The sequence below is a fragment of the Lipotes vexillifer genome, unplaced genomic scaffold (assembly GCF_000442215.2).
Source record: "Lipotes vexillifer unplaced genomic scaffold, Lipotes_vexillifer_v1.1 scaffold197, whole genome shotgun sequence".
Classification (NCBI taxonomy): Eukaryota; Metazoa; Chordata; class Mammalia; order Artiodactyla; family Lipotidae; genus Lipotes; species Lipotes vexillifer.
Window position 1 is genome coordinate 260406 of NW_006781042.1, and position 9199 is coordinate 269604.

The following is a 9199-nucleotide window of genomic DNA, read 5'->3' on the forward strand; positions in this document are numbered from 1 at the left end:
GGATAGCATGCGGTGCTTACATGCTCTGACAATGTAAATAAAATGCAACTATCATAAACTGGATAAGAATGGAGAGTAGGTATGAAAAGTAGAATAAGCATGCTGATTGCCTTATGAGTACTATTTGGGGGCTTCCCTGGTGGCGCAGTGGTTGAGAGTCCGCCTGCCGATGCAGGGGACACGGGGTCGTGCCCCGGTCCGGGAAGATCCCACATGCCGCGGAGCGGCTAGGCCCGTGAGCCATGGCCGCTGAGCCTGTGCGTCCGGAGCCTGTGCTCCGCAACGGGAGAGGCCACAACAGTGAGGGGCCCGCGTACCGCAAAAAAAAAAAAGAGAGAGAAAGAATGTAAAAGTCCGCATAGTGAAAGTTATATGACAAAACATATAAAAGATAAAAGAGATATATGACATATGTCATAATAATATGACAGAAATGAGCCAAACATATTGATCATATCATTTTCCTTTTAACTCACATGTGAAAAGGAAAAGATTTTTAGATTGGCCAACAAAGCAAAATGAAAACCTACGGACGCTATGTGCAAAGGACACACCTAAAACAAAGAAATTCAGATAGGTTAACAATTTTCAAATGGACAAAGGTATGCAGGGAATACATAAATGTAAAAAACAAGAGGAGTGACATTAAAAGAGGAGCACTGTATGATGGTAAAGCCTATAATTCACCATGAAGATATAAAGTTATTAATATACAACAACCACATTCATAAGGAAGAAACTATAACATTTGCAAGAAAAATATAAAGAAACATACCAATAAAAGTTCATGGCATTTTCAAGAACCAGCCTCAGATTTCACATAGCATCATTTCCACCGTACTCTACTGGCCGTGGTAGTTACAAAGGCCAGCACAAAATTTTTCTGTTGACTTACATATAGGTAGAACTCTAGACATAACATATGAGGTAACAGGTGTAACTGAGATCTCATGACCTGAGTCCTGGGTTCCAGTGCTCACCTTTGTGGATCATTTTGCCTCCGTGGCAGCTCTCTGTTGCTTGATTCCACTTTAAACCTTGTTTCACTCTATTTTCTATGACCGAAAATTTTACCATTGATATTTATTTCCTCAATACAGTAAGATCATTGGCAAATTATTGAATGCTTAATTTACTCAACACATTAAATCTCTCAGAAAATTTAAGTTAAATTATCCATGAAGAAAATACACAACTGAAAAAGAGAGCAAGTGAGGGGATGGGAGAGGTAAGGTAGGAATTGTGAGACCAGCAGGTAGAGGGGCCATCAGCATAGACTCTGAGGTTGCTCCAGGAAGGGGATGGAAAGGAAAACTGAACCAGCCAGTCCAGGCGTAATCTAGAAGGTCTTCTAGGATCAGTCTCCTGTCCCAACCAGAAGGGGTCCTCACCCACTGCTGCCTAGATGCAAGCCCATGGTACTGCTGGAATACCAGCATTAGATACCATCCTAGTCCATTTGAGCTATGAACACAGAAATACTATAGACTGGGCGGCTTATAAACAACAGAAATGTATTTCTCACAGTTCTGGAGGCTGGAAGTCTGAGATCACAGCTGAGTTCTGGAGAAAGTCCTCCCCTGGCTTACAGACTGCCAGCTTCTCTTTGTATCCTCACACGGTGGAAAGCAGGGACAGGAAACCATCTCTCTAATGACTCTTAAAGGGCACTAACCCCATTCATGAGGCTCCATCCTCGTGACCGCATCTAATTCTAATCACCTCCCAAAGGCCCCTCTTCCTAATATCATCACTTTGGGGGTAGGTAGGGTTTCAGCATATGAATTTGGGGGTGACACAGACATTCAGTCTGTAACAGACACCAAACCCCAAGGCAGGGGCTGAGAGAGCGCAGGGTCTCCACACACTCACTAAGAGTCACAAGTTTCCCGGCACTACTGGGATCCACTGGGAGCTGATTCTTCATTTGTGAGCCTACTTCACCTCATACCTCATCTCTGCTCGATGTAATTAATCCAGTCCCACAACCCCAGCTGTGGCTGCATGTGAAGAAAGAGAAGTCACATGGGTTGGAGGTGGAAGCCAAGGGAGTTGGGAATCTAGTCCTCCCAAAAGAAGCGCATTAAAAACATTGTCTTAATATCTTCAGCCTAGCACAGGGCATGGCACCCAGATCAATACACACACACACACACACACACACACACACACACACACACACACACACAGCAACCTGGACCCAGTGATGGATGAAAAGTCGAATAGGAAACAGACTTACAATAACAGTAAAAACATTGGAAGGTTTTCATGTATTATTTGTGTCATTAAACATAAATTTGTTAAAGAATGTGGGAAATTTAACTAAGAATAAATTTCAGTTTATACAAATAATATGAGACATCATGAGAATATTCCCTGAGTGTTGACAATCACAAACCGAACAGGCTTTCCAAGCATTTGCGCTCACTCCCAAACCTCCACCTTCACCAAGCCCCCAGGGCTTCTTGGCCAGCCTGGCAGCACGTAGCTCAGCTCCAGCCGTGCGGAAGCACTGATTATCCTTGGCAGCAAGACCCAGGCTTGTGACTGGCCAAAGGAGGTCTGAGGGTCATTTCAGTGTGAATCTCTTGAACTATTTATTTTCAAGCAGACTCAGAATGTGCGTAGAGCTGCGTCTAAGACTTGGAGAAACGTTAGGCCCGTTTCATTTCCTGACCTGGCTCATCCCAAATCACATGTCCAGGGCTTTCCATGCAAACTCTTGGGAGTTCGAGGAGTTAGTCCTAACAGGAGAGGCAGTGCGGAGCCCAGGAAGCAGGTCAGCAGGGCCTCAGCTTTATCTTGGAACTGGGGAGGGCCAGCTGTAAGGAGGGAAGGTTGGAATCCGAGTGAGATTCTGTAATGGAAAAAATCCCACATCTGTGGGGTTTCGCACACTTTAGGACCTAGACAAGGAGATCCACAGCCTCTCTCGTCACAGCACCATCACTACCACCTCCACCAGGTGACAATGCCACATGGCTTATGACGTCCATGGCTTTCACAGTCCAGTTCCTAATAATCAATTCAAAAAAATAATATGGTTCATGGGGAATAATAGCTTAATGGGAAGGGGGGTTGATTTCAGGGTGATTAAATGTTTTGGAATAGACAGAAGTGGGCGTTGCACAACACTGTAAATGTGCTAAATGTCACTGGATTGTTCACTTTAAAATGGTTAATTTTATATGAATTTCACGTCAATTTTAAAAATAAGATGGTTCAATACAGTGGCTGAATGGAAAATTAACACCTAAGAATCAGTTACCTTGACATTGAGCAGAAGTACCCAGTTAGAAAAGGAAACTGGAGGGAAAGTCCATTTTAAAGCAGCAGCAGAAACCATGAATTACCTAGGATTAAACTTAACAGGAAAGATGTGAGGTCCAGTCATTTTAAATTATCACACCTAATTTAAGTGTAGGGCAGAAATAACTTGAATATATATGGGAAAGTTCGCCATAATCCTAGATAGGAATTCTGACTGTTATATATGGTAATTCTACTCACAGTATTCTATAAATTAAATGCAATCTTAATCAAAATCCCAAATTTCTTTCTGGAACTTGACAAATTTATTATATAATTCATTTAAATATAGAAAAGAGAAAGTGTAATCTGCAATTTGCCCATGCTCCTAAACAGCACAGATTACTTCTTTCGACGGTCTTACTGGATCATCTTACGTGTGTATACATTTCTGAGAAAGCTATAAAGCACAGTGGCAGAGATTTCAGGCTCTTTAGTCAGAACTGATTCCAACTCTACAGCTTAAGGTTGTATGGATGACCTTAGCCATGCTACTTAACCTTCTAAAGCCTCAGCTATCTCTTATAGGATAATACAGTCCTCATACATATGAGGATTAAATGTAATTATCATGTCTGAGTTCTTAGCCTAGTATTTCAGGCATAATGGATCTCAGCATTCAGTAAATGGTTACTATTATGGTTATACAAATACATGATACCATATATGTGATTTTATTATACACTGTGAGCTGGAGTTTTTTAATTTACTATTCTATTATGGACATCTTTGCAAGACAAAACATGTATTTCTTTATTAGTTAGTGCTTAACCCGGCACCAACACATACTATGTGCTCAGAATATATGTTACATGGGTAAATGAAGAAATGATTCTTAGCTGGTCTTTTAAAGCTTGCCACTGGTTGTAATGGTTGCCTTGGTTTCCAGCCTGTGGATATACTATAAATGAATAACCAGTCCTCCACTGACAGACATGTATTATTTATAATGTTCAAAACACTGAAAACAGCTCACAGATACAGAGAACAGACTGGTGGTTGCCAGAGTTGGGGGGTGGGAAGTGGGAAAAATGGGTGAAAGGGGTCAAAAGGTACAAACTTCTAGTTATAAAATAAGTCGTGGGGATGTAATGTACAGCATGGTGACCATAGTTAATAACACTGTATTGCATATTTGAAACTTGTTAAGAAAATAAATCTTAAAAGTTCTCATCACAAGAAAAAGAAATTCTGTAACTATGTATGGTGACAGATGTTAACAAGACTTATTGTGATGATCACAAATATCGTGTTGTATGCCTAAAACTAATATAACGCATGTCAATTATATCTCAATAAAAAAAATTTAACTGAAAACATTATAAATATCCATTAATGGGGATTATAGATAGGCTTTGTACTTTAAGTAATTCCAAATGAGTTAAAGCTTTCCCACCCCTGTATTAATTGTGACCAAGTATACCTGGAGGTCATCTCAGTGTGAATTCCTCAAGATAGATCCATTTTGGGGGAACTGGGGCAGGGCCATCATTCCAAGCCATCATCTCTCCTCTGCAGAGCTGGCTGTACCCACTAGGAGCCTGCTGTGGGTGAGACAGCCCAGCTGAGCCCCACCTCTCTGTGTGTCTTTGTTGGTTTGACTCCTTTCTGCTTTTACAGGAGAAAAAAGCTGTTTCTTGGTGAGAAGTGACCACCAAGTGAGGAAGAAATATAGTGAAAATTTCTCTACAGAAAATGTAATTCAGGAGAAAGCCTGGAGCCTAAGAGCCCTTTCCTGTTGGCAAATATGGTGATTCTGAGGTCTTCAAGCTGATGGGTCAAAAATGTGTGACCGACAACCACACCGCCCGCCAGCTACACCAGCAGCTGGGGTCTGGAGAGGCCACCCGAACATCTGCAGGCTGATTCCACAAGATTCCAGTGGAGGCCCCTGCCCATAGCCCACCACCCTTCTCTTCCCACCTTCATCACCATCCTTCATCGGAGGGGCCTTGTGTGCATGTTTGCGTCCAGAACACATAGTTTGCACGTCTAGGATGCCTTGCTCCCCGCTCAGCCGACATGCTGGGCCACCTCTCGGGGGTAGGCTGGCACACTCCATCTACCGGGAGAACTAGCAGTAAGTCCTCATGGGCCCTGGAGAATAGAACATGGTCCAGGAGGGTGGGGTTGCTCCAGGGGGGCATGTCTCCTTGGCTCCGTGGACTCCTTACCCTGTGGGGAGGGCAGCAGCTGGAAGGCAGCCAGAGCAGGACTCTCGAACAGCCAGCACCTGGCAGAGCCCTGTCTCCCTGCTCTAAGGCAGCACCCAGAAGCCCAGCCAAAGCCTCCAATTCATCAGTGGTTCTTAACTGGTGACGGCTTTGCCTCCCAGAGGCCATTTGACAATGTTGCAGACATTGTTGGTTGGCACAAGTCGGGAGAGGGGCGTTGCTGGCATCTAGTGGGTAGAGGCCAGCAGTGCTGTTGAGCATCCTGCCATAACTAGGATAACGACCACACTGCCCCCACCCCTAGCCCTGCCAACAAAGAATTATCCAGCCCAAAGTGTTAACAGTGCTGATGTGGAAAAACGTTATGAGACAAGCATGAGTGTGGAGGCCGACAGGTTTGGGGTTCAGACCCCCAACCCTTCCACTGACTGGTTATGGGACCAATCTTTAAATCTCCCTGTGCCTCAGTTTTCTCATTTGTATAATGGGGTTAATGGTAAATATTTCACAGTGCTGTTGTGAGAAATAAGAGGAACTTCTTCTGTAAAATGCCTCACACAAAGCAGGTCTTCAACAAAGGTTATAGGTGCTTCTTAAATGGGAAAGGAAGCCAATTTTGAATTCTTCACGGTCTTTTTACAAATCAATTAAAAGTGTTGGAATTTGGAAGAGAATATTTAAACCATGAAAGCAAGAGAGGCTTATGATATTTCAGAACTACTGTGCACAAAAGATGAAGAGGAAATATGAATGTGTAGAAAAATAGTCTTAAATTAGGCTAATCAACAAAAAAGTTGTTTATACATAGTGCTGTAAGACGCTGCGAATTGTGTAAGGCTGAGTTATACTACTAACAGGTTTTTGCCTTTTCTACAAAGAATTTTCTACATCAAAACACCATCCTGGGAATTCCCTGGTGGTCCAGTGGTTAGGACTCAGCACTCTCACTGCCTGGGGCCCGGGTTCAACCCCTGGTCGGGGAACTAAGATCCCGCAAGCATCACCTGTTTGCTTCTAAGACCCTCAAGACGCGATAAGCCCAGAAGCATAAAGCAGGAGACAACCTCCTACAATCAGAAATTTTCTTGATCTAAAGGAAATCAAGGTCTTTCCTCAAATGCAGCTTTCCCCTGGCAGAGATTAGGGGCCACCTGGAGATACGGCTCAGAGCCAGTGACACCTGGCTGCGCAAGCTCCATCAGGGCTTGGGGAGTTTCCACTGGGTCTCAAGAAACTGGTAGCCAATAACTGTAGATATGTCACAGATTAAACTTATGCATTTAAAAATGTCTCTTGAGATTATCATACTAAGTAAAGTAAGTCAGAAAGAGAAAGACAAATACCATATGATATCACTTGTATGTGGAATCTAAAATATAACACAAATGAACATATCTACAAAACAGAAACAGACTCACAGACATAGAGAACAGATTTGTGGTTGCCAAGAGGGAGAGGGGGTGGGGGAGGGATAGACTGGAAGTTTGGGGTTGGTTAGCAGATGCAAACTAGAATGGATAAACAACAAAGTCCTCCTGTATAGCACAGGGAACTATATTTAATATCCTGTGATAAACCATAATAAAAAGAGTATTAAAAAGAACATATATATATACACACACATATATATATATGTATAACTGAATCACTTAGCTGTACAGCAGGAACTAACACAATATTGTAAATCAACTCTACGTCAATAAAAAGTAAAAATTAAAAAAATAAAAAAATTTAAAAAGATCCCGCAAGCCACGTGGCGTGGCCCAAGATAAAAACAAAACAAAACAAACAAACAAACAAAATGCCATCCCTACCCCTTTCGTGGCCTCTACACACACCCCTGTTTACTCCCTGGCCCCCAAGCCCCAGCAGTCCTAGGTGTAGGGCAATCCCATCAGAGGTGACTTGCTGCCATCTGGTGGCAGCACTGGGAAGGGCAGCTAAAATTTTGTATTCGTTTGATTTTTCTGGTAAAAATGACAGAATGAGATCTAGCACGCACAAAGCATTTTTTTAAAAATTGAGATATGATTGACACGGAACATTCTGTAAGTTTAAGGTGTAAAACATTTTGAGCTGTTACATTTATACATTGCAATACGATTGCAGTTGCAGCAAACTTGTATTTAACAGCACTCTAGGGGTTACAGGGAATGTAAGGGTGGACCAACACACCCGCACTCCTTCCCATAATCAGATGGAGACATCTGGGGTCCTGGCAGTTGATAACTTGGAGACCCCTCAACCTGTTTTAACATATGTTTAGTTGGAGTAGGGATTGTCTGTTTAATAAAAACAGAAATTGTATCACTCCTTACGCTCAAGTAAGAAATCTCCTCCAAGTACTCATATAAAGCTCTACTCATTCACACGTAACCAAGGAAAGAGATCATTTACAAGCACACAGTTATAAAACAATGTCCAAAAATGCGTCAAAGTTTTCTTTTTGACTTTGTAAACAAAATGTTTCCAACTTTCTTATATTTCTTCCCTCTTCTGTTTTCTTTTACAATATTCCTAATTGGGCAACTTTCTGAGAGGCAAATTTAAGGATTTAAAACATAGATAATAAATCACCCCTATGATAATACTATGTCATGATTATTTGAGTTCAGCATTTCAGCTGATTTCGAATGGCTGTCAGGGCTGGTAGTGTGACCTAGCATTGCACCGAACAGACTGCATGTATATAATGAACAATAAAATATCTACTTCAGTATGCATCCCCCGGATCAAGAAAGAGAACCCTGACAATGACCTCTAAGGCCCTGTGTGCTGTATCTCTCCCCGCACCATCCCCTACCCCCAACAAGGGGAATCCAATATAACAATGTTTTTGCATCTTGTGCAGTCCAGAGTGCCTGACTGAAAACCACAGAAAAAAAGAAAAGAAAAAAAAAAAACCTCTGATGGTCTTAAACAAAAAGGGGGGCAGGGTAGAAGAAAAGAGGGGTTTTTCACAGAATTCACAGGAGGTTGGAGGGTCAGATCACACTAGAAATAGACAAGAACCAGCAGGGTTTGGGGTTGGCCTGCCATCCCGATGAGGATACAGGGTCCCTTGGCACCCTTCATTCAGAATTACTCTAGGCAGGGTGCTGCCTAGATTACAGTGGATTCCCCCAGGCCCCGCCCAGGAAAGATCACAGGTCCTCTCTGCCCCCAGAGGCCCCAGATTTATTCAGATGACCATCCCCAACCTGGGGTCATGACCCTGAGTGGGTTGGGGGGACAGGATGCAACCCCTTTCCAAGGGGTTTCATTTCTCTCTGGCTTCCTCTCTGATTCTCTTTCCTCCCACTCCCAGATCCTCTGAGACTGTTGTTCAGACCTTGGTCCTGAAAGCGATCAAGACTCTTTAAGTTTCAAATAAAAAGCTGACTATTCCCTTGCTTCTTTCTCTCTGCATTTCTGAAATCCTCCTCTAAAGGCCAGGCAGAGGAAGGACCTCAGGATGCAGGACTGTGTGGGTTTAGGGATGGGGAAGGTTAATATTCAGCATTATCATCCTGCCACTTATAAAAAGTTATTTCTGGGCCTCCCTGGTGGCGCAGTGGTTGAGAGTCCGCCTGCCGATGCAGGGGATACGGGTTCGTGCCCCGGTCTGGGAGGATCCCACATGCCGCGTAGCGGCTGGGCCCGTGAGCCGTGGCCGCTGAGCTTGCGCGTCCGGCAACGGGAAAGGCCACGACAGTGAGAGGCCCACATATTGCCAA

General features: G+C 43.3%; 1 protein-coding gene and 1 non-coding gene across 2 annotated transcripts in view; both read left to right on the top strand.

The window, feature by feature from the left end:
* The first annotated feature begins 6393 nt into the window (after positions 1 to 6393).
* TRNAE-CUC (transfer RNA glutamic acid (anticodon CUC)) lies at positions 6394 to 6466 on the top strand. Its single transcript has one exon. It is a non-coding gene; the product is annotated as a tRNA-Glu (tRNA).
* Positions 6467 to 6716: 250 nt separating this feature from the next.
* The window catches only part of SLC10A1 (solute carrier family 10 member 1), a 38020-nt gene continuing 35537 nt past the window's right edge, over positions 6717 to 9199 (top strand). Inside the window, exon 1 of the mRNA XM_007454436.1 lies at positions 6717 to 6720. The gene's annotated coding sequence lies outside the window, so the exon portion shown is untranslated. The remainder of the gene's footprint in view (positions 6721 to 9199) is intronic.